An 18,982-nucleotide genomic window follows, 5' to 3' on the forward strand; every position below is an offset into this window, starting at 1 on the left:
TTTGAGTGGTGCTGCCTTGCCGGGGGCTTTTTGCCGCGCAGGCCTGTGTGCCTGCCGTTTTGGAAGAGGCCGCGGTCGCCGCTCGTCCCTGGCTTCCAGGGGGTGCCCTCCCCTGACGGGGACCCCGGCCCTCCGTCTAGGGCGTCTGCGGGCGCACGGCCCCGCCGCTGGGGCTGTGAGTGCGAGGGGAGGGTGCAGGCGTGCCCCGGGAGGAAGGTTGGGGCTTCCGCGAAGGGGAAGGGGGCCCCGTTCCCCCATGGCGGAGGACAACCCGTACCCCCATGGGTTCAGGGGTGGCCGCAGCCCGTTGGGGGCTGAGGGTCCCCGAACCCCCTCACCAGCGCCCCCTTGCGGCGGCCCTAGGAATTGCACCTGTGCGCAGCCAGAGTCGGGTGGGCGGGGTCAGGCTCCGGCCAGGGGCGGGGCCTGGGGCTCATCAAGAGCTGCTGGGCCAGGTGCGGACCCTTCCCCTTTGAGTGGTGCTGCCTTGCCGGGGGCTTTTTGCCGTGCAGGCCTGTGTGCCTGCCGTTTTGGAAGAGGCCGCGGTCGCCGCTCGTCCCTGGCTTCCAGGGGGTGCCCTCCCCTGACGGGGACCCCGGCCCTCCGTCTAGGGCGTCTGCGGGCGCACGGCCCCGCCGCTGGGGCTGTGAGTGCGAGGGGAGGGTGCAGGCGTGCCCCGGGAGGAAGGTTGGGGCTTCCGCGAAGGGGAAGGGGGCCCCGTTCCCCCATGGCGGAGGACAACCCGTACCCCCATGGGTGCAGGGGTGGCCGCAGCCCGTTGGGGGCTGAGGGTCCCCGAACCCCCTCACCAGCGCCCCCTAGCGGCGTCCCTAGGAAGTGCACCTGTGCGCAGCCAGAGTCGGGTGGGCGGGGTCAGGCTCCGGCCAGGGGCGGGGCCTGGGGCTCATCAAGAGCTGCTGGGCCAGGTGCGGACCCTTCCCCTTTGAGTGGTGCTGCCTTGCCGGGGGCTTTTTGCCGCGCAGGCCTGTGTGCCTGCCGTTTTGGAAGAGGCCGCGGTCGCCGCTCGTCCCTGGCTTCCAGGGGGTGCCCTCCCCTGACGGGAACCCCGGCCCTCCGTCTAGGGCGTCTGCGGCCGCACGGCCCCGCGGCTGGGGCCGTGAGTGCGAGGGGAGGGTGCAGGCGTGCCCCGGGAGGAAGGTTGGGGCTTTCGCGAAGGGCAAGGGGTACCCGTTCCCCCATGGGGGAGGACAATCCGGTACCCCCATGGGTGCAAGGGTGGCCCTAGCCCGTTGGGGGCTGAGGGTCCCCGAACCCCCTCACCAGCGCCCCCTAGCGGCGTCCCTAGGAAGTGCACCTGTGCGCAGCCAGAATCGGGTGGGCGGGGTCAGGCTCCGGCCAGGGGCGGGGCCTGGGGCTCATCAAGAGCTGCTGGGCCAGGTGCGGACCCTTCCCCTTTGAGTGGTGCTGCCTTGCCGGGGGCTTTTTGCCGCGCAGGCCTGTGTGCCTGCCGTTTTGGAAGAGGCCGCGGTCGCCGCTCGTCCCTGGCTTCCAGGGGGTGCCCTCCCCTGACGGGGACCCCGGCCCTCCGTCTAGGGCGTCTGCGGGCGCACGGCCCCGCCGCTGGGGCTGTGAGTGCGAGGGGAGGGTGCAGGCGTGCCCCGGGAGGAAGGTTGGGGCTTTCGCGAAGGGCAAGGGGGCCCCGTTCCCCCATGGGGGAGGACAATCCGGTACCCCCATGGGTGCAAGGGTGGCCCTAGCCCGTTGGGGGCTGAGGGTCCCCGAACCCCCTCGCCAGCGCCCCCTAGCGGCGTCCCTAGGAAGTGCACCTGTGCGCAGCCAGAATCGGGTGGGCGGGGTCAGGCTCCGGCCAGGGGCGGGGCCTGGGGCTCATCAAGAGCTGCTGGGCCAGGTCCGGACCCTTCCCCTTTGAGTGGTGCTGCCTTGCCCGGGGCTTTTTGCCGCGCAGGCCTGTGTGCCTGCCGTTTTGGAAGAGGCCGCGGTCGCCGCTCGTCCCTGGCTTCCAGGGGGTGCCCTCCCCTGACGGGGACCCCGGCCCTCCGTCTAGGGCGTCTGCGGGCGCACGGCCCCGCCGCTGGGGCTGTGAGTGCGAGAGGAGGTGCAGGCTTCCCCCGGGAGGAAGTTTGGGGCTTTCGCGAAGGGCAAGGGGGCCCCGTTCCCCCATGGGGGAGGACAATCCGGTACCCCCATGGGTGCAAGGGTGGCCCTAGCCCGTTGGGGGCTGAGGGTCCCCGAACCCCCTCACCAGCGCCCCCTAGCGGCGGCCCTAGGAAGTGCACCTGTGCGCAGCCAGAATCGGGTGGGCGGGGTCAGGCTCCGGCCAGGGGCGGGGCCTGGGGCTCATCAAGAGCTGCTGGGCCAGGTGCGGACCCTTCCCCTTTGAGTGGTGCTGCCTTGCCGGGGGCTTTTTGCCGCGCAGGCCTGTGTGCCTGCCGTTTTGGAAGAGGCCGCGGTCGCCGCTCGTCCCTGGCTTCCAGGGGCTGCCCTCCCCTGACGGGGACCCCGGCCCTCCGTCTAGGGCGTCTGCGGCCGCACGGCCCCGCGGCTGGGGCCGTGAGTGCGAGGGGAGGGTGCAGGCGTGCCCCGGGAGGAAGGTTGGGGCTTTCGCGAAGGGCAAGGGGGCCCCGTTCCCCCATGGGGGAGGACAATCCGGTACCCCCATGGGTGCAAGGGTGGCCCTAGCCCGTTGGGGGCTGAGGGTCCCCGAACCCCCTCACCAGCGCCCCCTAGCGGCGGCCCTAGGAAGTGCACCTGTGCGCAGCCAGAATCGGGTGGGCGGGGTCAGGCTCCGGCCAGGGGCGGGGCCTGGGGCTCATCAAGAGCTGCTGGGCCAGGTGCGGACCCTTCCCCTTTGAGTGGTGCTGCCTTGCCGGGGGCTTTTTGCCGCGCAGGCCTGTGTGCCTGCCGTTTTGGAAGAGGCCGCGGTCGCCGCTCGTCCCTGGCTTCCAGGGGGTGCCCTCCCCTGACGGGGACCCCGGCCCTCCGTCTAGGGCGTCTGCGGGCGCACGGCCCCGCCGCTGGGGCTGTGAGTGCGAGGGGAGGGTGCAGGCGTGCCCCGGGAGGAAGGTTGGGGCTTTCGCGAAGGGCAAGGGGGCCCCGTTCCCCCATGGGGGAGGACAATCCGGTACCCCCATGGGTGCAAGGGTGGCCCTAGCCCGTTGGGGGCTGAGGGTCCCCGAACCCCCTCACCAGCGCCCCCTAGCGGCGTCCCTAGGAAGTGCACCTGTGCGCAGCCAGAATCGGGTGGGCGGGGTCAGGCTCCGGCCAGGGGCGGGGCCTGGGGCTCATCAAGAGCTGCTGGGCCAGGTGCGGACCCTTCCCCTTTGAGTGGTGCTGCCTTGCCCGGGGCTTTTTGCCGCGCAGGCCTGTGTGCCTGCCGTTTTGGAAGAGGCCGCGGTCGCCGCTCGTCCCTGGCTTCCAGGGGGTGCCCTCCCCTGACGGGGACCCCGGCCCTCCGTCTAGGGCGTCTGCGGGCGCACGGCCCCGCCGCTGGGGCTGTGAGTGCGAGAGGAGGTGCAGGCTTCCCCCGGGAGGAAGTTTGGGGCTTTCGCGAAGGGCAAGGGGGCCCCGTTCCCCCATGGGGGAGGACAATCCGGTACCCCCATGGGTGCAAGGGTGGCCCTAGCCCGTTGGGGGCTGAGGGTCCCCGAACCCCCTCACCAGCGCCCCCTAGCGGCGGCCCTAGGAAGTGCACCTGTGCGCAGCCAGAATCGGGTGGGCGGGGTCAGGCTCCGGCCAGGGGCGGGGCCTGGGGCTCATCAAGAGCTGCTGGGCCAGGTGCGGACCCTTCCCCTTTGAGTGGTGCTGCCTTGCTGGGGGCTTTTTGCCGCGCAGGCCTGTGTGCCTGCCGTTTTGGAAGAGGCCGCGGTCGCCGCTCGTCCCTGGCTTCCAGGGGGTGCCCTCCCCTGACGGGGACCCCGGCCCTCCGTCTAGGGCGTCTGCGGGCGCACGGCCCCGCCGCTGGGGCTGTGAGTGCGAGGGGAGGGTGCAGGCGTGCCCCGGGAGGAAGGTTGGGGCTTTCGCGAAGGGCAAGGGGGCCCCGTTCCCCCATGGGGGAGGACAATCCGGTACCCCCATGGGTGCAAGGGTGGCCCTAGCCCGTTGGGGGCTGAGGGTCCCCGAACCCCCTCACCAGCGCCCCCTAGCGGCGTCCCTAGGAAGTGCACCTGTGCGCAGCCAGAGTCGGGTGGGCGGGGTCAGGCTCCGGCCAGGGGCGGGGCCTGGGGCTCATCAAGAGCTGCTGGGCCAGGTGCGGACCCTTCCCCTTTGAGTGGTGCTGCCTTGCCGGGGGCTTTTTGCCGCGCAGGCCTGTGTGCCTGCCGTTTTGGAAGAGGCCGCGGTCGCCGCTCGTCCCTGGCTTCCAGGGGGTGCCCTCCCCTGACGGGGACCCCGGCCCTCCGTCTAGGGCGTCTGCGGGCGCACGGCCCCGCCGCTGGGGCCGTGAGTGCGAGGGGAGGGTGCAGGCGTGCCCCGGGAGGAAGGTTGGGGCTTCCGCGAAGGGGAAGGGGGCCCCGTTCCCCCATGGCGGAGGACAACCCGTACCCCCATGGGTGCAGGGGTGGCCGCAGCCCGTTGGGGGCTGAGGGTCCCCGAACCCCCTCACCAGCGCCCCCTAGCGGCGGCCCTAGGAAGTGCACCTGTGCGCAGCCAGAGTCGGGTGGGCGGGGTCAGGCTCCGGCCAGGGGCGGGGCCTGGGGCTCATCAAGAGCTGCTGGGCCAGGTGCGGACCCTTCCCCTTTGAGTGGTGCTGCCTTGCCGGGGGCTTTTTGCCGCGCAGGCCTGTGTGCCTGCCGTTTTGGAAGAGGCCGCGGTCGCCGCTCGTCCCTGGCTTCCAGGGTGTGCCCTCCCCTGACGGGGACCCCGGCCCTCCTTCTAGGGCGTCTGCGGGCGCACGGCCCCGCCGCTGGGGCCGTGAGTGCGAGTGGAGGGTGCAGGCGTGCCCCGGGAGGAAGGTTGGGGCTTCCGCGAAGGGGAAGAGGGCCCCGTTCCCCACATGGCGGAGACAATCCCGTACCCCCATGGGTGCAGGGGTGACCCCAGCCCGGTGGGGGCTGAGTGTCCCCGAACCCCCTCACCAGCGCCCCCTAGCGGCGGCCCTTGGAAGTGCACCTGTGCGCAGCCAGAGTCGGGTGGGCGGGGTCAGGCTCCGGCCATGGGCGGGGCCTGGGGCTCATCAAGAGCTGCTGGGCCAGGTGCGGACCCTTCCCCTTTGAGTGGTGCTGCCTTGCCGGGGGGCTTTTTGCCGCGCAGGCCTGTGTGCCTGCCGTTTTGGAAGAGGCCGCGGTCGCCGCTCGTCCCTGGCTTCCAGGGGGTGCCCTCCCCTGACGGGGACCCCGGCCCTCCGTCTAGGGCGTCTGCGGGCGCACGGCCCCGCCGCTGGGGCCGTGAGTGCGAGGGGAGGGTGCAGGCGTGCCCCGGGAGGAAGTTTGGGGCTTCCGCGAAGGGCAAGGGGGCCCCGTTCCCCCATGGGGGAGGACAATCCGGAACCCCCATGGGTGCAGGGGTGGCCGCAGCCCGTTGGGGGCTGAGGGTCCCCGAACCCCCTCACCAGCGCCCCCTAGCGGCGGCCCTAGGAAGTGCACCTGTGCGCAGCCAGAGTCGGGTGGGCGGGGTCAGGCTCCGGCCAGGGGCGGGGCCTGGGGCTCATCAAGAGCTGCTGGGCCAGGTGCGGACCCTTCCCCTTTGAGTGGTGCTGCCTTGCCGGGGGCTTTTTGCCGCGCAGGCCTGTGTGCCTGCCGTTTTGGAAGAGGCCGCGGTCGCCGCTCGTCCCTGGCTTCCAGGGGGTGCCCTCCCCTGACGGGGACCCCGGCCCTCCCGTCTAGGGCGTCTGCGGACGCACGGCCCCGCGGCTGGGGCCGTGAGTGCGAGGGGAGGGTGCAGGCGTGCCCCGGGAGGAAGGTTGGGGCTTTCGGGAAGGGCAAGGGGGCCCCGTTCCCCCATGGGGGAGGACAATCCGGTACCCCCATGGGTGCAAGGGTGGCCCTAGCCCGTTGGGGGCTGAGGGTCCCCGAACCCCCTCACCAGCGCCCCCTAGCGGCGGCCCTAGGAAGTGCACCTGTGCGCAGCCAGAGTCGGGTGGGCGGGGTCAGGCTCCGGCCAGGGGCGGGGCCTGGGGCTCATCAAGAGCTGCTGGGCCAGGTGCGGACCCTTCCCCTTTGAGTGGTGCTGCCTTGCCGGGGGCTTTTTGCCGCGCAGGCCTGTGTGCCTGCCGTTTTGGAAGCGGCCGCGGTCGCCGCTCGTCCCTGGCTTCCAGGGGGTGCCCTCCCCTGACGGGGACCCCGGCCCTCCGTCTAGGGCGTCTGCGGGCGCACGGCCCCGCGGCTGGGGCCGTGAGTGCGAGGGGAGGGTGCAGGCGTGCCCCGGGAGGAAGGTTGGGGCTTTCGGGAAGGGCAAGGGGGCCCCGTTCCCCCATGGGGGAGGACAATCCGGTACCCCCATGGGTGCAAGGGTGGCCCTAGCCCGTTGGGGGCTGAGGGTCCCCGAACCCCCTCACCAGCGCCCCCTAGCGGCGGCCCTAGGAAGTGCACCTGTGCGCAGCCAGAGTCGGGTGGGCGGGGTCAGGCTCCGGCCAGGGGCGGGGCCTGGGGATCATCAAGAGCTGCTGGGCCAGGTGCGGACCCTTCCCCTTTGAGTGGTGCTGCCTTGCCGGGGGCTTTTTGCCGCGCAGGCCTGTGTGCCTGCCGTTTTGGAAGAGGCCGCGGTCGCCGCTCGTCCCTGGCTTCCAGGGGGTGCCCTCCCCTGACGGGGACCCCGGCCCTCCGTCTAGGGCGTCTGCGGGCGCACGGCCCCGCCGCTGGGGCTGTGAGTGCGAGTGGAGGGTGCAGGCGTGCCCCGGGAGGAAGGTTGGGGCTTCCGCGAAGGGGAAGGGGGCCCCGTTCCCCCATGGCGGAGGACAACCCGTACCCCCATGGGTGCAGGGGTGGCCGCAGCCCGTTGTGGGTTGAGGGTCCCCGAACCCCCTCACCAGCGCCCCCTTGCGGCGGCCCTAGGAATTGCACCTGTGCGCAGCCAGAGTCGGGTGGGCGGGGTCAGGCTCCGGCCAGGGGCGGGGCCTGGGGCTCATCAAGAGCTGCTGGGCCAGGTGCGGACCCTTCCCCTTTGAGTGGTGCTGCCTTGCCGGGGGCTTTTTGCCGTGCAGGCCTGTGTGCCTGCCGTTTTGGAAGAGGCCGCGGTCGCCGCTCGTCCCTGGCTTCCAGGGGGTGCCCTCCCCTGACTGGGACCCCGGCCCTCCGTCTAGGGCGTCTGCGGGCGCACGGCCCCGCCGCTGGGGCTGTGAGTGCGAGGGGAGGGTGCAGGCGTGCCCCGGAAGGAAGGTTGGGGCTTCCGCGAAGGGGAAGGGGGCCCCGTTCCCCCATGGCGGAGGACAACCCGTACCCCCATGGGTGCAGGGGTGGCCGCAGCCCGTTGGGGGCTGAGGGTCCCCGAACCCCCTCACCAGCGCCCCCTAGCGGCGTCCCTAGGAAGTGCACCTGTGCGCAGCCAGAGTCGGGTGGGCGGGGTCAGGCTCCGGCCAGGGGCGGGGCCTGGGGCTCATCAAGAGCTGCTGGGCCAGGTGCGGACCCTTCCCCTTTGAGTGGTGCTGCCTTGCCGGGGGCTTTTTGCCGCGCAGGCCTGTGTGCCTGCCGTTTTGGAAGAGGCCGCGGTCGCCGCTCGTCCCTGGCTTCCAGGGGGTGCCCTCCCCTGACGGGGACCCCGGCCCTCCGTCTAGGGCGTCTGCGGGCGCACGGCCCCGCCGCTGGGGCTGTGAGTGCGAGGGGAGGGTGCAGGCGTGCCCCGGGAGGAAGGTTGGGGCTTTCGCGAAGGGCAAGGGGGCCCCGTTCCCCCATGGGGGAGGACAATCCGGTACCCCCATGGGTGCAAGGGTGGCCCTAGCCCGTTGGGGGCTGAGGGTCCCCGAACCCCCTCACCAGCGCCCCCTAGCGGCGTCCCTAGGAAGTGCACCTGTGCGTAGCCAGCGTCGGGTGGGCGGGGTCAGGCTCCGGCCAGGGGCGGGGCCTGGGGCTCATCAAGAGCTGCTGGGCCAGGTGCGGACCCTTCCCCTTTGAGTGGTGCTGCCTTGCCGGGGGCTTTTTGCCGCGCAGGCCTGTGTGCCTGCCGTTTTGGAAGAGGCCGCGGTCGCCGCTCGTCCCTGGCTTCAAGGGGGTGCCCTCCCCTGACGGGGACCCCGGCCCTCCTTCTAGGGCGTCTGCGGGCGCACGGCCCCGCCGCTGGGGCCGTGAGTGCGAGTGGAGGGTGCAGGCGTGCCCCGGGAGGAAGGTTGGGGCTTCCGCGAAGGGGAAGAGGGCCCCGTTCCCCACATGGCGGAGACAATCCCGTACCCCCATGGGTGCAGGGGTGGCCCCAGCCCGGTGGGGGCTGAGTGTCCCCGAACCCTCTCACCAGCGCCCCCTAGCGGCGGCCCTTGGAAGTGCACCTGTGCGCAGCCAGAGTCGGGTGGGCGGGGTCAGGCTCCGGCCATGGGCGTGGCCTGGGGCTCATCAAGAGCTGCTGGGCCAGGTGCGGACCCTTCCCCTTTGAGTGGTGCTGCCTTGCCGGGGGGCTTTTTGCCGCGCAGGCCTGTGTGCCTGCCGTTTTGGAAGAGGCCGCGGTCGCCGCTCGTCCCTGGCTTCCAGGGGGTGCCCTCCCCTGACGGGGACCCCGGCCCTCCGTCTAGGGCGTCTGCGGGCGCACGGCCCCGCCGCTGGGGCCGTGAGTGCGAGGGGAGGGTGCAGGCGTGCCCCGGGAGGAAGTTTGGGGCTTCCGTGAAGGGCAAGGGGGCCCCGTTCCCCCATGGGGGAGGACAATCCGGTACCCCCATGGGTGCAGGGGTGGCCGCAGCCCGTTGGGGGCTGAGGGTCCCCGAACCCCCTCACCAGCGCCCCCTAGCGGCGGCCCTAGGAAGTGCACCTGTGCGCAGCCAGAGTCGGGTGGGCGGGGTCAGGCTCCGGCCAGGGGCGGGGCCTGGGGCTCATCAAGAGCTGCTGGGCCAGGTGCGGACCCTTCCCCTTTGAGTGGTGCTGCCTTGCCGGGGGCTTTTTGCCGCGCAGGCCTGTGTGCCTGCGGTTTTGGAAGAGGCCGCGGTCGCCGCTCGTCCCTGGCTTCCAGGGGGTGCCCTCCCCTGACGGGGACCCCGGCCCTCCCGTCTAGGGCGTCTGCGGGCGCACGGCCCCGCGGCTGGGGCCGTGAGTGCGAGGGGAGGGTGCAGGCGTGCCCCGGGAGGAAGGTTGGGGCTTTCGGGAAGGGCAAGGGGGCCCCGTTCCCCCATGGGGGAGGACAATCCGGTACCCCCATGGGTGCAAGGGTGGCCCTAGCCCGTTGGGGGCTGAGGGTCCCCGAACCCCCTCACCAGCGCCCCCTAGCGGCGGCCCTAGGAAGTGCACCTGTGCGCAGCCAGAGTCGGGTGGGCGGGGTCAGGCTCCGGCCAGGGGCGGGGCCTGGGGCTCATCAAGAGCTGCTGGGCCAGTTGCGGACCCTTCCCCTTTGAGTGGTGCTGCCTTGCCGGGGGCTTTTTGCCGCGCAGGCCTGTGTGCCTGCCGTTTTGGAAGAGGCCGCGGTCGCCGCTCGTCCCTGGCTTCCAGGGGGTGCCCTCCCCTGACGGGGACCCCGGCCCTCCGTCTAGGGCGTCTGCGGGCGCACGGCCCCGCGGCTGGGGCCGTGAGTGCGAGGGGAGGGTGCAGGCGTGCCCCGGGAGGAAGGTTGGGGCTTTCGGGAAGGGCAAGGGGGCCCCGTTCCCCCATGGGGGAGGACAATCCGGTACCCCCATGGGTGCAAGGGTGGCCCTAGCCCGTTGGGGGCTGAGGGTCCCCGAACCCCCTCACCAGCGCCCCCTAGCGGCGGCCCTAGGAAGTGCACCTGTGCGCAGCCAGAGTCGGGTGGGCGGGGTCAGGCTCCGGCCAGGGGCGGGGCCTGGGGCTCATCAAGAGCTGCTGGGCCAGGTGCGGACCCTTCCCCTTTGAGTGGTGCTGCCTTGCCGGGGGCTTTTTGCCGCGCAGGCCTGTGTGCCTGCCGTTTTGGAAGAGGCCGCGGTCGCCGCTCGTCCCTGGCTTCCAGGGGGTGCCCTCCCCTGACGGGGACCCCGGCCCTCCGTCTAGGGCGTCTGCGGGCGCACGGCCCCGCCGCTGGGGCTGTGAGTGCGAGGGGAGGGTGCAGGCGTGCCCCGGGAGGAAGGTTGGGGCTTCCGCGAAGGGGAAGGGGGCCCCGTTCCCCCATGGCGGAGGACAACCCGTACCCCCATGGGTGCAGGGTTGGCCGCAGCCCGTTGGGGGCTGAGGGTCCCCGAACCCCCTCACCAGCGCCCCCTTGCGGCGGCCCTAGGAAGTGCTCCTGTGCGCAGCCAGAGTCGGGTGGGCGGGGTCAGGCTCCGGCCAGGGGCGGGGCCTGGGGCTCATCAAGAGCTGCTGGGCCAGGTGCGGACCCTTCCCCTTTGAGTGGTGCTGCCTTGCCGGGGGCTTTTTGCCGTGCAGGCCTGTGTGCCTGCCGTTTTGGAAGAGGCCGCGGTCGCCGTTCGTCCCTGGCTTCCAGGGGGTGCCCTCCCCTGACGGGGACCCCGGCCCTCCGTCTAGGGCGTCTGCGGGCGCACGGCCCCGCCGCTGGGGCTGTGAGTGCGAGGGGAGGGTGCAGGCGTGCCCCGGGAGGAAGGTTGGGGCTTCCGCGAAGGGGAAGGGGGCCCCGTTCCCCCATGGCGGAGGACAACCCGTACCCCCATGGGTGCAGGGGTGGCCGCAGCCCGTTGGGGGCTGAGGGTCCCCGAACCCCCTCACCAGCGCCCCCTAGCGGCGTCCCTAGGAAGTGCACCTGTGCGCAGCCAGAGTCGGGTGGGCGGGGTCAGGCTCCGGCCAGGGGCGGGGCCTGGGGCTCATCAAGAGCTGCTGGGCCAGGTGCGGACCCTTCCCCTTTGAGTGGTGCTGCCTTGCCGGGGGCTTTTTGCCGCGCAGGCCTGTGTGCCTGCCGTTTTGGAAGAGGCCGCGGTCGCCGCTCGTCCCTGGCTTCCAGGGGGTGCCCTCCCCTGACGGGGACCCCGGCCCTCCGTCTAGGGCGTCTGCGGGCGCACGGCCCCGCCGCTGGGGCTGTGAGTGCGAGGGGAGGGTGCAGGCGTGCCCCGGGAGGAAGGTTGGGGCTTTCGCGAAGGGCAAGGGGGCCCCGTTCCCCCATGGGGGAGGACAATCCGGTACCCCCATGGGTGCAAGGGTGGCCCTAGCCCGTTGGGGGCTGAGGGTCCCCGAACCCCCTCACCAGCGCCCCCTAGCGGCGGCCCTAGGAAGTGCACCTGTGCGCAGCCAGAATCGGGTGGGCGGGGTCAGGCTCCGTCCAGGGGCGGGGCCTGGGGCTCATCAAGAGCTGCTGGGCCAGGTGCGGACCCTTCCCCTTTGAGTGGTGCTGCCTTGCCGGGGGCTTTTTGCCGCGCAGGCCTGTGTGCCTGCCGTTTTGGAAGAGGCCGCGGTCGCCGCTCGTCCCTGGCTTCCAGGGGGTGCCCTCCCCTGACGGGGACCCCGGCCCTCCGTCTAGGGCGTCTGCGGGCGCACGGCCCCGCCGCTGGGGCTGTGAGTGCGAGGGGAGGGTGCAGGCGTGCCCCGGGAGGAAGGTTGGGGCTTTCGCGAAGGGCAAGGGGGCCCCGTTCCCCCATGGGGGAGGACAATCCGGTACCCCCATGGGTGCAAGGGTGGCCCTAGCCCGTTGGGGGCTGAGGGTCCCCGAACCCCCTCACCAGCGCCCCCTAGCGGCGTCCCTAGGAAGTGCACCTGTGCGCAGCCAGAATCGGGTGGGCGGGGTCAGGCTCCGGCCAGGGGCGGGGCCTGGGGCTCATCAAGAGCTGCTGGGCCAGGTGCGGACCCTTCCCCTTTGAGTGGTGCTGCCTTGCCCGGGGCTTTTTGCCGCGCAGGCCTGTGTGCCTGCCGTTTTGGAAGAGGCCGCGGTCGCCGCTCGTCCCTGGCTTCCAGGGGGTGCCCTCCCCTGACGGGGACCCCGGCCCTCCGTCTAGGGCGTCTGCGGGCGCACGGCCCCGCCGCTGGGGCTGTGAGTGCGAGAGGAGGTGCAGGCTTCCCCCGGGAGGAAGTTTGGGGCTTTCGCGAAGGGCAAGGGGGCCCCGTTCCCCCATGGGGGAGGACAATCCGGTACCCCCATGGGTGCAAGGGTGGCCCTAGCCCGTTGGGGGCTGAGGGTCCCCGAACCCCCTCACCAGCGCCCCCTAGCGGCGGCCCTAGGAAGTGCACCTGTGCGCAGCCAGAATCGGGTGGGCGGGGTCAGGCTCCGGCCAGGGGCGGGGCCTGGGGCTCATCAAGAGCTGCTGGGCCAGGTGCGGACCCTTCCCCTTTGAGTGGTGCTGCCTTGCCGGGGGCTTTTTGCCGCGCAGGCCTGTGTGCCTGCCGTTTTGGAAGAGGCCGCGGTCGCCGCTCGTCCCTGGCTTCCAGGGGGTGCCCTCCCCTGACGGGGACCCCGGCCCTCCGTCTAGGGCGTCTGCGGGCGCACGGCCCCGCGGCTGGGGCCGTGAGTGCGAGGGGAGGGTGCAGGCGTGCCCCGGGAGGAAGGTTGGGGCTTTCGGGAAGGGCAAGGGGGCCCCGTTCCCCCATGGGGGAGGACAATCCGGTACCCCCATGGGTGCAAGGGTGGCCCTAGCCCGTTGGGGGCTGAGGGTCCCCGAACCCCCTCACCAGCGCCCCCTAGCGGCGGCCCTAGGAAGTGCACCTGTGCGCAGCCAGAGTCGGGTGGGCGGGGTCAGGCTCCGGCCAGGGGCGGGGCCTGGGGCTCATCAAGAGCTGCTGGGCCAGGTGCGGACCCTTCCCCTTTGAGTGGTGCTGCCTTGCCGGGGGCTTTTTGCCGCGCAGGCCTGTGTGCCTGCCGTTTTGGAAGAGGCCGCGGTCGCCGCTCGTCCCTGGCTTCCAGGGGGTGCCCTCCCCTGACGGGGACCCCGGCCCTCCGTCTAGGGCGTCTACGGGCGCACGGCCCCGCCGCTGGGGCTGTGAGTGCGAGGGGAGGGTGCAGGCGTGCCCCGGGAGGAAGGTTGGGGCTTCCGCGAAGGGGAAGGGGGCCCCGTTCCCCCATGGCGGAGGACAACCCGTACCCCCATGGGTGCAGGGTTGGCCGCAGCCCGTTGGGGGCTGAGGGTCCCCGAACCCCCTCACCAGCGCCCCCTTGCGGCGGCCCTAGGAAGTGCTCCTGTGCGCAGCCAGAGTCGGGTGGGCGGGGTCAGGCTCCGGCCAGGGGCGGGGCCTGGGGCTCATCAAGAGCTGCTGGGCCAGGTGCGGACCCTTCCCCTTTGAGTGGTGCTGCCTTGCCGGGGGCTTTTTGCCGTGCAGGCCTGTGTGCCTGCCGTTTTGGAAGAGGCCGCGGTCGCCGTTCGTCCCTGGCTTCCAGGGGGTGCCCTCCCCTGACGGGGACCCCGGCCCTCCGTCTAGGGCGTCTGCGGGCGCACGGCCCCGCCGCTGGGGCTGTGAGTGCGAGGGGAGGGTGCAGGCGTGCCCCGGGAGGAAGGTTGGGGCTTCCGCGAAGGGCAAGGGGGCCCCGTTCCCCCATGGCGGAGGACAACCCGTACCCCCATGGGTGCAGGGGTGGCCGCAGCCCGTTGGGGGCTGAGGGTCCCCGAACCCCCTCACCAGCGCCCCCTAGCGGCGTCCCTAGGAAGTGCACCTGTGCGCAGCCAGAGTCGGGTGGGCGGGGTCAGGCTCCGGCCAGGGGCGGGGCCTGGGGCTCATCAAGAGCTGCTGGGCCAGGTGCGGACCCTTCCCCTTTGAGTGGTGCTGCCTTGCCGGGGGCTTTTTGCCGCGCAGGCCTGTGTGCCTGCCGTTTTGGAAGAGGCCGCGGTCGCCGCTCGTCCCTGGCTTCCAGGGGGTGCCCTCCCCTGACGGGGACCCCGGCCCTCCGTCTAGGGCGTCTGCGGGCGCACGGCCCCGCCGCTGGGGCTGTGAGTGCGAGGGGAGGGTGCAGGCGTGCCCCGGGAGGAAGGTTGGGGCTTTCGCGAAGGGCAAGGGGGCCCCGTTCCCCCATGGGGGAGGACAATCCGGTACCCCCATGGGTGCAAGGGTGGCCCTAGCCCGTTGGGGGCTGAGGGTCCCCGAACCCCCTCACCAGCGCCCCCTAGCGGCGTCCCTAGGAAGTGCACCTGTGCGCAGCCAGAATCGGGTGGGCGGGGTCAGGCTCCGGCCAGGGGCGGGGCCTGGGGCTCATCAAGAGCTGCTGGGCCAGGTGCGGACCCTTCCCCTTTGAGTGGTGCTGCCTTGCCCGGGGCTTTTTGCCGCGCAGGCCTGTGTGCCTGCCGTTTTGGAAGAGGCCGCGGTCGCCGCTCGTCCCTGGCTTCCAGGGGGTGCCCTCCCCTGACGGGGACCCCGGCCCTCCGTCTAGGGCGTCTGCGGGCGCACGGCCCCGCCGCTGGGGCTGTGAGTGCGAGAGGAGGTGCAGGCTTCCCCCGGGAGGAAGTTTGGGGCTTTCGCGAAGGGCAAGGGGGCCCCGTTCCCCCATGGGGGAGGACAATCCGGTACCCCCATGGGTGCAAGGGTGGCCCTAGCCCGTTGAGGGCTGAGGGTCCCCGAACCCCCTCACCAGCGCCCCCTAGCGGCGGCCCTAGGAAGTGCACCTGTGCGCAGCCAGAATCGGGTGGGCGGGGTCAGGCTCCGGCCAGGGGCGGGGCCTGGGGCTCATCAAGAGCTGCTGGGCCAGGTGCGGACCCTTCCCCTTTGAGTGGTGCTGCCTTGCCGGGGGCTTTTTGCCGCGCAGGCCTGTGTGCCTGCCGTTTTGGAAGAGGCCGCGGTCGCCGCTCGTCCCTGGCTTCCAGGGGGTGCCCTCCCCTGACGGGGACCCCGGCCCTCCGTCTAGGGCGTCTGCGGGCGCACGGCCCCGCCGCTGGGGCTGTGAGTGCGAGGGGAGGGTGCAGGCGTGCCCCGGGAGGAAGGTTGGGGCTTTCGCGAAGGGCAAGGGGGCCCCGTTCCCCCATGGGGGAGGACAATCCGGTACCCCCATGGGTGCAAGGGTGGCCCTAGCCCGTTGGGGGCTGAGGGTCCCCGAACCCCCTCACCAGCGCCCCCTAGCGGCGTCCCTAGGAAGTGCACCTGTGCGCAGCCAGAGTCGGGTGGGCGGGGTCAGGCTCCGGCCAGGGGCGGGGCCTGGGGCTCATCAAGAGCTGCTGGGCCAGGTGCGGACCCTTCCCCTTTGAGTGGTGCTGCCTTGCCGGGGGCTTTTTGCCGCGCAGGCCTGTGTGCCTGCCGTTTTGGAAGAGGCCGCGGTCGCCGCTCGTCCCTGGCTTCCAGGGGGTGCCCTCCCCTGACGGGGACCCCGGCCCTCCGTCTAGGGCGTCTGCGGGCGCACGGCCCCGCCGCTGGGGCCGTGAGTGCGAGGGGAGGGTGCAGGCGTGCCCCGGGAGGAAGGTTGGGGCTTCCGCGAAGGGGAAGGGGGCCGCGTTCCCCCATGGCGGAGGACAACCCGTACCCCCATGGGTGCAGGGGTGGCCGCAGCCCGTTGGGGGCTGAGGGTCCCCGAACCCCCTCACCAGCGCCCCCTAGCGGCGTCCCTAGGAAGTGCACCTGTGCGCAGCCAGAGTCGGGTGGGCGGGGTCAGGCTCCGGCCAGGGGCGGGGCCTGGGGCTCATCAAGAGCTGCTGGGCCAGGTGCGGACCCTTCCCCTTTGAGTGGTGCTGCCTTGCCGGGGGCTTTTTGCCGCGCAGGCCTGTGTGCCTGCCGTTTTGGAAGAGGCCGCGGTCGCCGCTCGTCCCTGGCTTCCAGGGGGTGCCCTCCCCTGACGGGGACCCCGGCCCTCCGTCTAGGGCGTCTGCGGGCGCACGGCCCCGCCGCTGGGGCTGTGAGTGCGAGGGGAGGGTGCAGGCGTGCCCCGGGAGGAAGGTTGGGGCTTTCGCGAAGGGCAAGGGGGCCCCGTTCCCCCATGGGGGAGGACAATCCGGTACCCCCATGGGTGCAAGGGTGGCCCTAGCCCGTTGGGGGCTGAGGGTCCCCGAACCCCCTCACCAGCGCCCCCTAGCGGCGTCCCTAGGAAGTGCACCTGTGCGCAGCCAGAGTCGGGTGGGCGGGGTCAGGCTCCGGCCAGGGGCGGGGCCTGGGGCTCATCAAGAGCTGCTGGGCCAGGTGCGGACCCTTCCCCTTTGAGTGGTGCTGCCTTGCCGGGGGCTTTTTGCCGCGCAGGCCTGTGAGCCTGCCGTTTTGGAAGAGGCCGCGGTCGCCGCTCGTCCCTGGCTTCCAGGGGGTGCCCTCCCCTGACGGGGACCCCGGCCCTCCTTCTAGGGCGTCTGCGGGCGCACGGCCCCGCCGCTGGGGCCGTGAGTGCGAGTGGAGGGTGCAGGCGTGCCCCGGGAGGAAGGTTGGGGCTTCCGCGAAGGGGAAGAGGGCCCCGTTCCCCACATGGCGGAGACAATCCCGTACCCCCATGGGTGCAGGGGTGGCCCCAGCCCGGTGGGGGCTGAGTGTCCCCGAACCCCCTCACCAGCGCCCCCTAGCGGCGGCCCTTGGAAGTGCACCTGTGCGCAGCCAGAGTCGGGTGGGCGGGGTCAGGCTCCGGCCATGGGCGGGGCCTGGGGCTCATCAAGAGCTGCTGGGCCAGGTGCGGACCCTTCCCCTTTGAGTGGTGCTGCCTTGCCGGGGGGCTTTTTGCCGCGCAGGCCTGTGTGCCTGCCGTTTTGGAAGAGGCCGCGGTCGCCGCTCGTCCCTGGCTTCCAGGGGGTGCCCTCCCCTGACGGGGACCCCGGCCCTCCGTCTAGGGCGTCTGCGGCCGCACGGCCCCGCGGCTGGGGCCGTGAGTGCGAGGGGAGGGTGCAGGCGTGCCCCGGGAGGAAGGTTGGGGCTTTCGCGAAGGGCAAGGGGGCCCCGTTCCCCCATGGGGGAGGACAATCCGGTACCCCCATGGGTGCAAGGGTGGCCCTAGCCCGTTGGGGGCTGAGGGTCCCCGAACCCCCTCACCAGCGCCCCCTAGCGGCGGCCCTAGGAAGTGCACATGTGCGCAGCCAGAATCGGGTGGGCGGGGTCAGGCTCCGGCCAGGGGCGGGGCCTGGGGCTCATCAAGAGCTGCTGGGCCAGGTGCGGACCCTTCCCCTTTGAGTGGTGCTGCCTTGCCGGGGGCTTTTTGCCGCGCAGGCCTGTGTGCCTGCCGTTTTGGAAGAGGCCGCGGTCGCCGCTCGTCCCTGGCTTCCAGGGGGTGCCCTCCCCTGACGGGGACCCCGGCCCTCCGTCTAGGGCGTCTGCGGGCGCACGGCCCCGCCGCTGGGGCTGTGAGTGCGAGGGGAGGGTGCAGGCGTGCCCCGGGAGGAAGGTTGGGGCTTTCGCGAAGGGCAAGGGGGCCCCGTTCCCCCATGGGGGAGGAAATCCGGTACCCCCATGGGTGCAAGGGTGGCCCTAGCCCGTTGGGGGCTGAGGGTCCCCGAACCCCCTCACCAGCGCCCCCTAGCGGCGTCCCTAGGAAGTGCACCTGTGCGCAGCCAGAATCGGGTGGGCGGGGTCAGGCTCCGGCCAGGGGCGGGGCCTGGGGCTCATCAAGAGCTGCTGGGCCAGGTGCGGACCCTTCCCCTTTGAGTGGTGCTGCCTTGCCCGGGGCTTTTTGCCGCGCAGGCCTGTGTGCCTGCCGTTTTGGAAGAGGCCCCGGTCGCCGCTCGTCCCTGGCTTCCAGGGGGTGCCCTCCCCTGACGGGGACCCCGGCCCTCCGTCTAGGACGTCTGCGGGCGCACGGCCCCGCCGCTGGGGCTGTGAGTGCGAGAGGAGGTGCAGGCTTCCCCCGGGAGGAAGTTTGGGGCTTTCGCGAAGGGCAAGGGGGCCCCGTTCACCCATGGGGGAGGACAATCCGGTACCCCCATGGGTGCAAGGGTGGCCCTAGCCCGTTGGGGGCTGAGGGTCCCCGAACCCCCTCACCAGCGCCCCCTAGCGGCGGCCCTAGGAAGTGCACCTGTGCGCAGCCAGAATCGGGTGGGCGGGGTCAGGCTCCGGCCAGGGGCGGGGCCTGGGGCTCATCAAGAGCTGCTGGGCCAGGTGCGGACCCTTCCCCTTTGAGTGGTGCTGCCTTGCCGGGGGCTTTTTGCCGCGCAGGCCTGTGTGCCTGCCGTTTTGGAAGAGGCCGCGGTCGCCGCTCGTCCCTGGCTTCCAGGGGGTGCCCTCCCCTGACGGGGACCCCGGCCCTCCTTCTAGGGCGTCTGCGGGCGCACGGCCCCGCCGCTGGGGCTGTGAGTGCGAGGGGAGGGTGCAGGCGTGCCCCGGGAGGAAGGTTGGGGCTTTCGCGAAGGGCAAGGGGGCCCCGTTCCCCCATGGGGGAGGACAATCCGGTACCCCCATGGGTGCAAGGGTGGCCCTAGCCCGTTGGGGGCTGAGGGTCCCCGAACCCCCTCACCAGCGCCCCCTAGCGGCGTCCCTAGGAAGTGCACCTGTGCGCAGCCAGAGTCGGGTGGGCGGGGTCAGGCTCCGGCCAGGGGCGGGGCCTGGGGCTCATCAAGAGCTGCTGGGCCAGGTGCGGACCCTTCCCCTTTGAGTGGTGCTGCCTTGCCGGGGGCTTTTTGCCGCGCAGGCCTGTGTGCCTGCCGTTTTGGAAGAGGCCGCGGTCGCCGCTCGTCCCTGGCTTCCAGGGGGTGCCCTCCCCTGACGGGGACCCCGGCCCTCCGTCTAGGGCGTCTGCGGGCGCACGGCCCCGCCGCTGGGGCCGTGAGTGCGAGGGGAGGGTGCAGGCGTGCCCCGGGAGGAAGGTTGGGGCTTCCGCGAAGGGGAAGGGGGCCCCGTTCCCCCATGGCGGAGGACAACCCGTACCCCCATGGGTGCAGGGGTGGCCGCAGCCCGTTGGGGGCTGAGGGTCCCCGAACCCCCTCACCAGCGCCCCCTAGCGGCGGCCCTAGGAAGTGCACCTGTGCGCAGCCAGAGTCGGGTGGGCGGGGTCAGGCTCCGGCCAGGGGCGGGGCCTGGGGCTCATCAAGAGCTGCTGGGCCAGGTGCGGACCCTTCCCCTTTGAGTGGTGCTGCCTTGCCGGGGGCTTTTTGCCGCGCAGGCCTGTGTGCCTGCCGTTTTGGAAGAGGCCGCGGTCGCCGCTCGTCCCTGGCTTCCAGGGGGTGCCCTCCCCT

The sequence above is a fragment of the Talpa europaea genome (genome assembly GCF_964194135.1).
Source record: "Talpa europaea genome assembly, chromosome: 5".
NCBI lineage: Eukaryota > Metazoa > Chordata > Mammalia > Eulipotyphla > Talpidae > Talpa > Talpa europaea.